Raw genomic sequence first — 13,556 nt, 5'->3', positions numbered from 1 at the left:
TGAGCCAAAACCAATACACACATAACAAAATGTTGAAACTGTAAACAGAAAGCAAAACAGAAAGGAAAATGTTTTTGGTTGATGCAAGATTGCTATGAACCGAGGATGCTCCTGCATTAGACATTCGAGGTTATTGAAAAAGTGAGTGTCTCACTTTGTTGGGGTCAGAGGAAAACCAAGGTGGTCTACCTCTGCCTAAGAAATCCAAGATGAATCTTCAACTGGTTTGTCCTTCCACTTCACAAGATACTCCTTATACTGATTGCTCTAGGTACTATGCCCAATCCTACTGTCCAAAATATCTTCAATCTAATTTGGTTCCTTCTGGGGAAACTATTTCTCCAAGTTTGTAATACTGTCTTCACTGAATTCTGGTTCATGATACTCTGCAATGTTAAACATAGGTGAAATATTTAGACTATCTAGTAACTCCACTTCATATGCATTCCCAAAATTGAACTTCCTCAAAATGCCGCAAGGTCCATGTGTTGACTTGAATTTCATCATTAGAATACTACCTGCAACATATTAGTTTCACAAAATACAAAGTAAATGCTACAAGAAATCCAAACTCAACCAATGAAACTACATGAAATGAATATTAAAATAAAAACACTATTTTTACCTTCATGATTTAAGTCTCATTGTGTCCTAACTCCACTATTCTTGGTTGCAGATAATTTGCTCTCAGACAAGCACTGGTAGCTTCCAAGATGACATATGAAGAATGGACTAATAACTAATAGTTAACTGATACTATGATATGCAATGCAAATTATTTAAAGCTAAATGATTATGCTAAATGAGAAATGCTAAATTGCTAATTGCTTCAAGGTTAAAAACTCATGGATGCATAAGTTTTCTCAAATTGTTAACTTGAAAACATACTTGAAGACTAACTTTTTCTCAACTCAAACTCCCACATTTATAGACTTAAAGAGGATAAGATGATGTGGCCTGGATCAACTATCATGATCAGATCTACAAATTTGGATGGATGTGAGCAAAGGTGAAGGTTGAGAGAAAGGGGGAAGGATAAGACAAGTGTCAGTCATCTCACCTTGATTGGGTTGCTGACTGAGGGAATCTAGGGATGGTTGTGGAAGATTTAGGCATGAGAGGACAAGTGGACTCAAGTCCTTCCTAAGATTTAGGGATGTTGGAGAGAATATAGAAGAAGGTTAAGAAATATGTGCACATACACAATATTTCATTTATTTTTGGAAGTTGGAGATAAGTGGCTAATAAATGTTTTATTTATTTTAATTTTGTTGAATTAATTTAGCTACATGATGGATGAGTTGGCAAAGGAAAGATGAAGTGGAGATGGAAGATGAGTTGGAAAAGGGATTAATAATTTAAGAAATCATTTAATAATTGAGACTAGGATAAAAGAATAACCATTAAATATTAGATATTTAATTAATTGATTAGAGGAAAAGGATAAATGAATTAATTAATAAAATATTTCAATTATATTAATTAATAGAAAGATATCAAATGAATTAAATTAATTAATCTTTTCAAATTAACTATTTAATAAAAGAATAAATATTAAATAAATATAAAATATTTATTTAATCGCTCATAGCCATTTTTATGTGTATACATTTTGCCCCTCTTTGAAATGATGTCGAGACAACATTGTTTCAAAGATTAAATCAAGTCTTGAGTGTGCGCCTGATGGAGATAAAAATCCTGATTGTGTGCCCCCTCGGGAGATTGATCGTGAAATTGTTGAAAATTTTGGATAAGCGATTGATCTCACGATAATTGAAAAGGTCCTTCAATTAAATTCATTTATGAAAAATAAATAAAATTGCCCCATTGAAAAGCATTAATTACCCTTCCAAATGGTAAATATAAAATTAACCAAAGTTAATTTTAATCTTATTTGCATCCTTGTCAGCTTGTGAAGAGAATTGTATTTGGTGAGGTGGTAAAATGGTGATTCCATTTGAGAACCATCGATTTGAGCGTGTTCGACAATATCAACAACCTCTTGACTATGGTTATCCGGTATGTACCATATCTCGAGCTGTTTTTTGCAGCTTGTCGTATGATTTTCCTTGTTTTTGGCGCGTGTGAGGCTATTTTGAATTTTTTTTATTTTTGGCTTTATGTTTTAACGCTTTTGTTTTTTATGTTAGCGCATATGCATTGGATGTTAATGCTTTTGATTGTTTTAGTGCATTGGTTTGTTTTGTTCATGCCTTTATGATGTATGTTAGCACTTTTGTTATGTCAACACTTATGCTTTGAGTGTTTGCGCATATGTTAAAAAGGGTAGCGCATATGACTATTTCACGCTTTTGTTCCAAGTGTTAGCTCTTTCATGAAAAAGGTTCACGCATATGTTTGTTTCAGTGCCTGTGTTCAATATAATAGCGCTTTTGTTAAAAAGATTAGCGCTTTTGTTTGAGATGAATTTGTTTGATGTTGTTCATGTTAAAATTCACCGAGATGATTAGATTTAGGCATTTTGATGCGCAAATGTGATTGATAGGTATTCGATTGATGTCGTGATTGATAGAGATTTGATAATGTTGATTGATAGGATAAATGATTGATTGATTGACTTAATTTGATTGGTAAATTGATAGATTAGCTCTAAGAAACCGATTTTTTTTCTAATGAAGAGCATAACAGAGTTTGATTGAACTCATTAGTTGATAGAAAATCATGATTTGATAGGTTTAGATTGATTTGATAGCCCGATTTGCTTCATTGAAAAGATTTACCAATTGTTGATGTGATAGATTAGCGATCTCTTTGATTTGATAGATAGATGAGTGATGATTGATAGAGATCAAATTCTCTTCTTAAATAGGAGAAACTTGATGTTCTCCAGTTCGGGAGAAATTCTCGGCCATGCGCCACTTAGTGCCAGAGCTTACACAGGTCGAGATTAGACATATAGATGCTTGCATATTACGCCACTTGTTATACATGCCTGATATTACCCATAATAGGGGATTGTTGGCTGCCTTAGCAAAAAGATGGCATAGCGAGCATAACACTTTCCACCTGCCCACTAGTGAGATTAGTGTGACACTTGAGGATGTCTACAGGATTCTCCACATCCTCATGATTGGTGAGTTAGTCCAGTATGTTTTTCAGGATCATGGAGGGACAAAGGCTTGCAGAGCCATATTTGGTGATGAGAGCATTTCCAGAGGAGAGATCCGATGGGAGGATATGATCATGTATTACGAGACTCTCCCTGTGATTCTTGCAGGTTTGATTAGCAGATTCATTTGTTCAGACAGGAGATCTAAAGGTTTTGTTATTGGTTGGGGTGAGATTCTTCAGAGCATGATGCAATATCAGACTCGATATGCTTGGGGTGTTTGTATGCTCGCTCATTTATATCATGATCTTCATCAGGTTTTTTTCAATGCGAGTGCTAGTCTGTCTACAAGATGCACACTTTTATAGATCTGGTGTTGGGAGCACATTTCTATTACTCGACCTATTCATCATAGAGTTCATGGTGGGAGGCAGCCATATGTTTATTTATATGCAGGTATCCTTACTTAGCATAAGCTGGGTAAGATGGACTACTGGCATTGGGTTCTAGATTCATTGGATAGCATCATTAGGAGACCTTATATCGATTGTGAGCCATGGATGGATGATGCATGAATATTACCATATATTATGCAGAGTAGATATCTCATTGGTTAGACTCCATACATTATTGAGTGGCAGTTGATTAGTCGCATTTTGAGACAATTTGGTATCATTCAACACATGCCTACTGGTGTCACTATATATGCACGATAGTACAAGGATAGGCGAGATTGGGGACCATATTTTTCTTTTGAGATAACATGCATAGAGTTTCTAGCTACTCCTAGGGTGGCTTATGATTTGAGACTACACATTCTAGATCCTAGGGTGACTGCAAATTATGCTTAGTACATGCTTGCACACCCGTTTCCTCGGATTATTGATCCAACAGACCCTCCTCCCAGCTCAAGAGATGAGGAGGATGATTCAGATGATCCCATCATTAGGAGACAGAGATGAAGATGAGAGCTTAGAGCTACTCAGGAGGCTAGAGGTAATGAAGATGAGGGAGGAGATGGAGGCGGAGGTAGTAGGAGACCCAGATGGAGAGGATGTCGATTGAGAGTTCGTGGAGGACCTTTTGGACCAGTTGGTAGGATTGGGAGACCACTTCCCATGGGTGGGAGAGAGGCAGGATAGATTGGGAGGGATACTGGCAGGGTAGGTATGAGATCAGTGAGAGGATTACCCTCTACAAGAGGAGGCACGATTACTGGACTGGATGGGGGTTGCAGGAGAGACATTGATTTTGGTCAGATTCAGCCAGACCCTAAGGTTATTGCAGCTCATGATGGAGAGGAGGAGAATCCAGAGGATCATGTTCCTCTTATTAGATGACGAGTTTTGAGAGCTACTCGGGATGAGATTCCAGTAGGTGGACAGGGAGGTGGAGATGAGGGGATTTAGGGTTATGTTCCTCAGCAGGATGTGGCAAAGAAGGATACCTTGAAGAGTCTCAGAGCATAGATAGATCAACTTAGAGAATAGGTACAAACACTCATGATAGAGAGAGATAGGGCTGTTAGGAGACAATAGGATACTCAGGGTCTTCTTGATCATATTCAACAGGTTGGATCAGGCACTCTCTCAGCTAATACTGTTAGAGCACTATTTCGGGTCGGGAAAGAGAAATCACACTGGTGATGATTATATGAGGATTTAGTCATAGAGAGCCAGAGGGTAGGTAGCTATCATACCACTATGAGGATGGATAATAGCAGCGATGGAGTCATGGGACCTCCTCAGAGGAGTGGTGATAGTGCAGGACAGGCATCTAGAGGATCTTCTTGCCCACAGCCACAGAGACAGACAGAGTCAGATGGTAGTAGTACATGACAACCTTGCCTTGATTTATATTGATGAGGCACTTGTATTTTTGATCCGGTATCATTGTATACTTAGAATTTTTATTATTTTATGATGATCTTTTATTTATGCATGTTACTCTATATGATGATGATCTATATGCATTATTTACATGGATGATGTTATTTTCTTTTCTTTTATGATGATGATGTTCTATATGATGATGCAATGAAAAATGTTTTTTTTATTTTTGATGATTTAAAAATGGAAATGAGAATGATTACTAACTTAAATAATGCAAATGCAATGATCTATATGGGAATGCAAATGAATGATTGATTTATTATGTAATTCATTTTTTTTTATTTTGATGATTTAAAATATGCAAATGATGATTATGAAATGTAATTAAATGATGTGTATAATGATTATGATTATAATGAATCTAAGTGAAAAGATGCAACTAAATGATCTTAATGGATAAAAAGAAATGTAATGATAATGATCCTAATGTAATTAATAATGATGATAATTTAAATGATTCTAAAGATGAATGCACCTACAATGATCAAATACAAATTGTTTTTGTTTGTCCAAGTATACTCAATCTTTATTTATGACCGTTAATCTATGAATGAAATGAAATGCTTATAATGCAAATGAATAATGAGCTAATCTAAAATGATCTAACTAAAATGATACTTCCATTCTTCATATGTTGTCTTGTAACAATGCTTGATTTCATCATTGAGCTTTAAAATGTTTTAAGAACATACAAGCAACTTGACATAATGATTCAAGTTGACCTGAGTATTTCTTACATGGATTTTGATATAGAAAGTTTATACAAGCAACTTGATATAATGAATCAAGTTGACCTGAGTATTTCTTGTAGAACAGACAAGGATTATCTCCTTTCATGCATGACTCGGAACGTCCTCCTTGATCGTTTACCGATCATATCCTTAGACAAGTACATACCTTAATAAGAGATAAACCACATATAACAAACAAAGAAAATAATCATGCCCCATCATAACTTCTCTAGTCATGGACATCCTTGAGTCGCATAGTGTACATGATTAGCAATAAAATCAAGATATAAACACTGAATCTTGTATGCCATTCACATGTTCTCATGGTCATTAACTGATATAATCATCTTGAATGATCATTGATAATCCTTTATTACTTGCTAGTTGATTGTTTGTTTTCCTGAGTTTCTCGATTCAATTGTTACAAAATACCTTGATCTTCGTTGCTTTGTTGCTTGTTATCTATTTCAAAACCCTAGATGTTTTTGGTTTTTCTAAGTTTTCTGAATGTTTTGGATTTTCAAAGATTCAAAAGTTCACCTTAGAAAAAGGAATTAGGATTTTGCCCCAAGCGGAAACAAAATTTATTATGGATGTACGAAGTTGATCAAAACCATGGTGGGATATAATGCAGATTGATTGATTCTGACAAAATCTAAGACAATGACTATGACAAGTATGTCAAAGATTGATAATTGTTGGTAAGTTGCATATTTCCTGCTAAATAGTTCAAAGCAATGGATGCGAAAAATGAAATGGATGAGCTAGGATAGATGGAAGCAATATATGCGGTAGGATGGATAGATAGGTGCGCAAAGCGATCTCATAGATGGAAGAACTCACCTTTTAGATAGTGCGTATTTATCAGGTTTTCACTATCTAAATTTATTTCATATTTTCCATATTTTGATTTTTTCTTCTTTTCTGCTTTCATTGTTTTATGCTTTTTAGGGATTTTATGCTTTTTTGATTTTATTGATTTCTTCAGGGCTTTATATGCTTTTTATTGATTTTTTTTTCAAGACTTTATATCTCAAGCATAGAATTTCTTGAGATGGATAGAATTTATAGGTTCATCAAACCAATCACCTTTAGGAGTAGATAACTTGTATGCTCCTGAGCCATAAGTTGCTACTATGACAAAAAGACCTAACTAATTTGGTTCAAATGTACCCTTCTTTTCTCAGTCTTGCTGATTTCTTGGATTCTCCCTTAGAACTATATCTCCAATTTGAAAAATGTGTGGCTTGACTCTATGATTATAACTTCTTTCCATTCTCTATTGATATGCCTTCAAATGATCTGTTGCATTTTGGCGACGTTCCTGAATCAGCTCAAGTTCTTGAATCCTAGAGACTCATTCTTCTTCTTCTGGTATAAGACCTTTCAAGGAAACTTGTAGAGAAGGTGTCTCTATTTGTATTGGTAATATGGCTTCTGATCCATAGACTAAGAAATATGGAGTTGCCCCCATTGGTGTGCGGATGCTGGTTCGATATGCCCAAAGAGCAGGATTTAGCTGAATGTGCCAGTCTTTTCCAACCTCATTGACTATTTTCTTCAAGATTTTCAAGATAGTCTTGTTTGATGCCTCAACTTGATCATTTCCTTGTGGATAATATGGAGTAGAAAACCTATATTGGATATGGAATTGCTCACATATTTCCTTCACATCTTGATTCTTAAATGGTTGTCCATTATTAGTGATAATGGTCATAGGAACTCCATAACAATAGATTATATAATTCAAGATGAATGATGATGTTTGTTTTCCTATCACTTTTGTTAAAGGTACTGCTTCAATCCATTTAGTGAAATATTCAGTAGCAGTTAGAATGAACTTATGTTCATTAGAGGATGAAGGATTTATCTTACCTACCAAATCAAGGCCCCATTGAGAAAATGGCCATGATCCTACTATAGGATGTAATTCTTGTGCTGGTGCGTGGATGAGATTCCCATGGATCTAACATTGTTTATATTTCTTGGCATATGTGAATGAATCTCTCTCCATACTAGGCCAATAGTAACCCATATGAAGAAGTTTCTTAGCCAGTGTTAATCCACTTGAGTGTGTGCCACAAATACCTGCGTGAACTTTGTTAAGAACTTTCTCAAATTCTTCTTGTTCGAGACATCTCAATAAAGTGCTATCTAGACCTCGCCTATATAAGGTATCAACAATAATAGTATAGCGAGATGACTGACAAATAAAATTTCTTCTCTAATTGCGGGATAGGTTAGGAGGAAGGATATTCTCTTTTAAGTATTGATAAGTTTGGCCGTATAAGGATTGACTGGTTCCCAATATATGACAAATCATGTAGGTATGCTGGGATTGAATGGTAGGGGTTAAGATATCTTCCACCAAGAATTCATAATGCTATTGATTCTCTTGATTCTGCAAGAGAGATGCTATTGTAGCCATTGCATTTGCTGCTTTATTCTCATTTCTTGGGATCTAGGTGAATGATACTTCTTCAAAGTGTTCTTTAAACTCTTCTACCAACTATTTGTAGGGAATGAGCTTGTCATCCTTAGTTTGATAATCATCATTCATTTGGTTGATGATAAGCTGTGAATCACCATAGACATGTAATTCCTTGACATTCCATTCAATAACCATTTTGAGACCAATAGTCAATGCTTCATATTCTGCAGTATTGTTTGTGCATGGAAACCGCAATCTATATGATTTTGGATTTGTGTGTCCTTGAGGTGTGATGAACAAAATTCTTGTGCTTGATCCATATTGTGTATAAGAAACATCAAAGTACAACTCCCAAAATTTTGTACTTATTGTCAGAATGTCTACATCAGGAAATTCAATGTGCAATGGTATGTCATCTTGTAAAGCTGCTTTAGCTAATTGATCAACAATGACCTGTCCTTTGATAGCTTTTCGATCAACATATTCTATATCAAACTCACTTAGTACCATAACCCACTTTGTCAGTCTGCCTATCAAAGTTGACTTGTTTAGCAAATGCTTTAGTGGATCAATTTTTGCTATCAGTTTCACATAATGAGTCAACATATAATGTCATAGCTTCTGAGTTGCAAATACAACTGCTAGGCATGTCTTCTCTATTGATGTATAATTCAATTCATAACCAAAAAGTGTTCTATTGATGTAATACACTACTCTTTATTTTCCTTCTTTATCATGTTGTGCTATGAGAGCTCTTAATGATACATTTGTCGCTGAGATATAAAGTAACAATAGTTTCCCTTTGATTGGTGATATAAGTACTAGAAGATTCATGAGATATTCTTTTATGTGCATAAAAGCCTCTTCACACTTTTGATCCCATTTGAATGGAACATTCTTATGTAAAAGATGAGTGAATGGATGACATCTATCTGCTAATTGAGAGACAAATCTTCTACTTGATTGCAATCTTCCTTGTAAAGAATGCAATTGACTTATGTTCCTAGGTGACTCCATTTCCATAATAGCTTTGACCTTTTATGGATCTACTTCAATTCCATGAGATGATATAATTTACCCAAGAAGTTTTCCAGAGGTTACTTCATATGCACATTTCTTTGGGTTTAATCTTAAGTGATATCTTTTAAGACTATCAAAGATCTTGCCCAAGATGTTCAAATGTTCTTTTCTTGTATGAGATTTTGCAAGTATATCATCTACATAATCTTCCATAAATGTATGCATCATATCATGAAAAATTGTTGCCATAGCTCTTTGATAAGTTGCTCCTGCAATCTTAAGCCCAAATGGCATAACATTCAAGCAATAAGTACCTCGTGCATAGGTGAATGTTGTCTTTTCTTGATCTTCAAAGGCGATTCTTATTTGATTGTATCCTGTGAATCCATCCTTTAATGAAAACATCTCATGTCCTGCTGATAAGTCCACAATTATACCAATGTTGGGTAGTGGGAAATCATCTTTGGGACATGCCTTGTTCAAATCTTTGAAATCGGTGCAAACTCTTATGCTTTTATTTGGCTTTTACACAGGCACAATGCTTGAAACCCATTCTGGATAGGCAACAGGTCTTATAAAACCCACATCTAATAGTTTATTTAGCTAAACTTTTACAAGGAGAGCAATGTGTAGATGCATCTTCCTTAGTTTTTGTTTAACTGGTTTTTCTTTTAGATCCACATTGAGATGATGCATGATAAAATCTAGATTAAGTCCTAGCATGTCTACATAGGACCAAGCAAAATTTATCTATCTTTGTCTGAAGAATTCTATGTATTCTTTTCTCTCTTTATCTGATAATGATGTAGCAGAATGAAGTATCTTGGAATCCTTTGGTGTGCCAATATTTATTGCTTCTGTTGGTTCTATTAGAATAGCAGATCTCTCCTGAAAATATGCAAGGAGGATGTCAAATTTTCCATCTTGTAGTGCCTCAAAGAGGTTTTCACCGTCAGATACATCCTTTATTTTTCCTCTTGATTGATCTAGTGTTGCCATGAAATGGTTTTCAACACTAGGTCTTTTTCATTGTTTTATTTCAATTTTGCGACTTGAAAGTTTGGGATTCTCCTGATTGCAAGAAATGTTACTTGATTATGCGATGGAAGATATCTTAGGTGTTATGGGTTTGACAACATTAAGATACACAACTAAGTCATGGTCATTGGAAAAGACATCCAATTCAGGGTCTTCTAGGTTATCCCAATCAATTAGTTTTGGATGAAGAAGGGACAAGTCATAGTCATCGTCAATGTTAGGTGCTTCAAGGTTCATGACATAATAGTCATAATTTGGCTTAGAGTAGGTATTGTCATAGATAGAATGATCTTGAGGATAATCTCTCCCAAGTGTTCTCCAATCAGTTCTAACAAAATTAGTATTATTATTTTGTGGTTCACACTCAAGTGACTCTTCATCTGACGTTTGTCCCTCAAATGAATGGATTATATCAACACACACATCTTTAACAATGCAAGTTCCTTATTGATTAATTTCAATAGATTCATTTGTATTTTAAAGTTGACATACTTGTGCACATGATATAGAGGATTATTTTGCTAGCTTCTGTCTTCTCTCAAACTCAACTTCTTCTGGACTAATAGTCAATCCTACTTGACTATCTCTTAGTTATTCTATGGTTCTTCCATAACTTGGTACATATTGCTCCTGATTTGATAGAAATTTGATATTTCCTGATGCTTTTCCAATATCTGTCTATGCTTCTTGTGGTGTTACTTCTTGGTCTTTTTCATCCTCTTTCTTTTGTTGTCTTGTATATGCCTCTTTTCTCTAGATTCTGAGTTCTTCTTGTCTTCTTTCTAACTCTATCTTTTGTTTTGTAAATACAAGTCTTCATTTGTGATAGCTACTTGCTCTTCATTTTTTTTCTTCACTTGATACACTAGATGATACATATGGACCCCATTCATAGTCATTTGAATCTGTCTATGAACCATTGTCTAAGATTACAAAATTGTACCATATAGGAATATTGTATAGTGCAAATAGTTCTTTGATTTTTGCCATCTCTGCTTTTACTGATTTTGGAATATCTTGTTCAGATTTAGCATTTGCTTGTATTCCTTGAACTTGTTTTCAAGATTCTTCTTCTCATTTGATTGTAAGTTCTTCTTGTTGTTTCTCATATTCTTCTTGTCTTTTCTTATTGGCTACTATTTTTGCTGCTTGATGTAGCTTTTCTTGCCATTGTTCTTCTTTAGGGACTCATTTCTTTCTCCACTTTGGCTATTGATAATTATGTTGCTTTTGATTTGATTTTGGATATCCAAGTCCTGATTTATCTTCTTTAGATTGTGAGTGAGGACAAATAGGTTCTGAAATACATTGATGTCACTTACCAATTGGTCATTTTCCTTCATATCCTATTTTTTGCATGATCTTATAACCATTGCCATATTTCTCTATGGGAATATTGACTTTTGTAGCTGTTGCTATAGTTTCATTTTCATCTTTGTACAACCAACCAAGAATGTCCTTGTCTTCAGTTTCTTTTGCAAGTGTTCCACCTCTAACAAATGCTCCATTAAACATTTATTTTGATTTTTTCTTAGATCCGTGGTTGGATATTTGCAGGCTTTCCATATGATTTAGGTGAAAGTGGAAAATTATGCAAAGAATATTTTCCCATTGTTGGCATTAAAACAGACAAAGGGAGATTTATAAGGATATTGAGAAGGTTGTTGATGATTATGGATATAACTGATTAAGGATGTTTATTGTCTTAATATTATTATTTTGTCATTGATGTCAAGAAATTGATTTTCTAATTTAGTATGATGTTGCCATATCTTAAGAAGTATGATTTTGTGAGTATAAAGACATCGGTAAAAGACATAGAAAGAATGTGATGAATAAGGGGAGAAATAAGTTATTCAATGGGCAACTATTACCAAGTTAGACAATGATGAGATCATGATGTTTAGATTGTTTTGATATCCTACATATGTTGTTGATTGTAAGGTTAATACTATACTATGTTACCGAGCAAAGAACCTAGTCGGTAAACCCTAAGGAACCTAGTTGGTAAACCCTAAGATTATCACTATCGATTAATGAAGGCAGAATGTTTATCGAGTGAAGTTTAGTATTTACCGAGTTGCAACCAAGTAATAACAGAATGCATTGAATGAATAAAAGCATTATTTAATGAAGGAAGCTGATGAGCTAGAACTGATTAAATGATTGGTATGTCATGCATGAAGTTTGTTAAAGAATCTATGACAAAGGAAAATTGACAGGAAGATCTATAGCTCATAATGAACCGCAATACCCTAGCACAAGTTCCAAGAAATGTATGCAAGTTCCAAGGTGGGGTAAAACATTTTTAGATCGAAGGATACATTGAACCTGGTCAAGTTTGAAGATCTGATGGCTATGATTTATCATGGGATATGTGATCAAGGAGATTAAGATGTTGGCAAATTGTTTATAAATAAGGAACTATTGATAAACAATGTATGTAGGCAAGTGTAAGCACATGGATGCTACATAGTGATTACCGAGCACTGAAGCTTGAAGACCTGTTTGAATAACAGAGTATAGAGCCCAACAGATGGACAAGATAAGTCCCATGACTAGATTGTATTGAGAAAATAAGAATCCGCTTTAGCATTTTTAGATGTGAAGTTGCAAATAGATTTTTGTTACTTTTATTTTGTAAAGTGACAGAAAATCTCTTAACCGAGTGGACTTAACAGTCTTATTTGTAAAACCCTCTAGCAAGGTGACATTCTGATTGAGTGTTTGAAATCCTTTAACAAGGTCACTTCTAACAAGGTGAAGATCCTAACAGATCTGAGGGAAATCCCTTAACCGGGTCACATCTAGCAATGTGTTTGTAATCTTTAACAGGATTTGCTTTTAACCGAGCATACTCTAGAAGAGTATATTTCTTAGTGGGTCCGAAATCCCACAGTGGTTTTTCCCTATTTAGGTTTCCACTTTAAATCGGGTGTTATGAGTGTTATGATGTTTATATGCTTATGAGTTTGCATGTTTAGCAGTTTTGGTTATATTGCTGAAGTATATGTTACCAAGGTTGAATCTGTTGTTTTTTATGGAAGATTAAGTTTGTATGATTCACCCCCCCCTCTCATCTTGTTAGCTTGGCATCTATACTTAACATTGAGTATCATAACTATCAATTGGTATCAAAGCTTTGGACTCCGGAAGAAAATTTTTAAAGGTACTTGAGGAAAAGATCCAAAGATGTATAAGAGGGATGCACTGAAGCTGAACAAGTCAAGTTTCTCTACATGGCAGAAAAGGATGAAGCTGCGCCTATCAGGAATTGGAGAATATGCTGTATATTATCTGGAGAATGATTTCATTACACCGAGCACCTATCTATTGACAATGGAAGAGATAAAGGCAAAGCAAGAACATATCCA

Source organism: Cryptomeria japonica, chromosome 5 (assembly GCF_030272615.1).
Source record: "Cryptomeria japonica chromosome 5, Sugi_1.0, whole genome shotgun sequence".
In the NCBI taxonomy this organism is placed as follows: domain Eukaryota; kingdom Viridiplantae; phylum Streptophyta; class Pinopsida; order Cupressales; family Cupressaceae; genus Cryptomeria; species Cryptomeria japonica.
Note: the sequence above shows the minus strand (reverse complement) of the source record.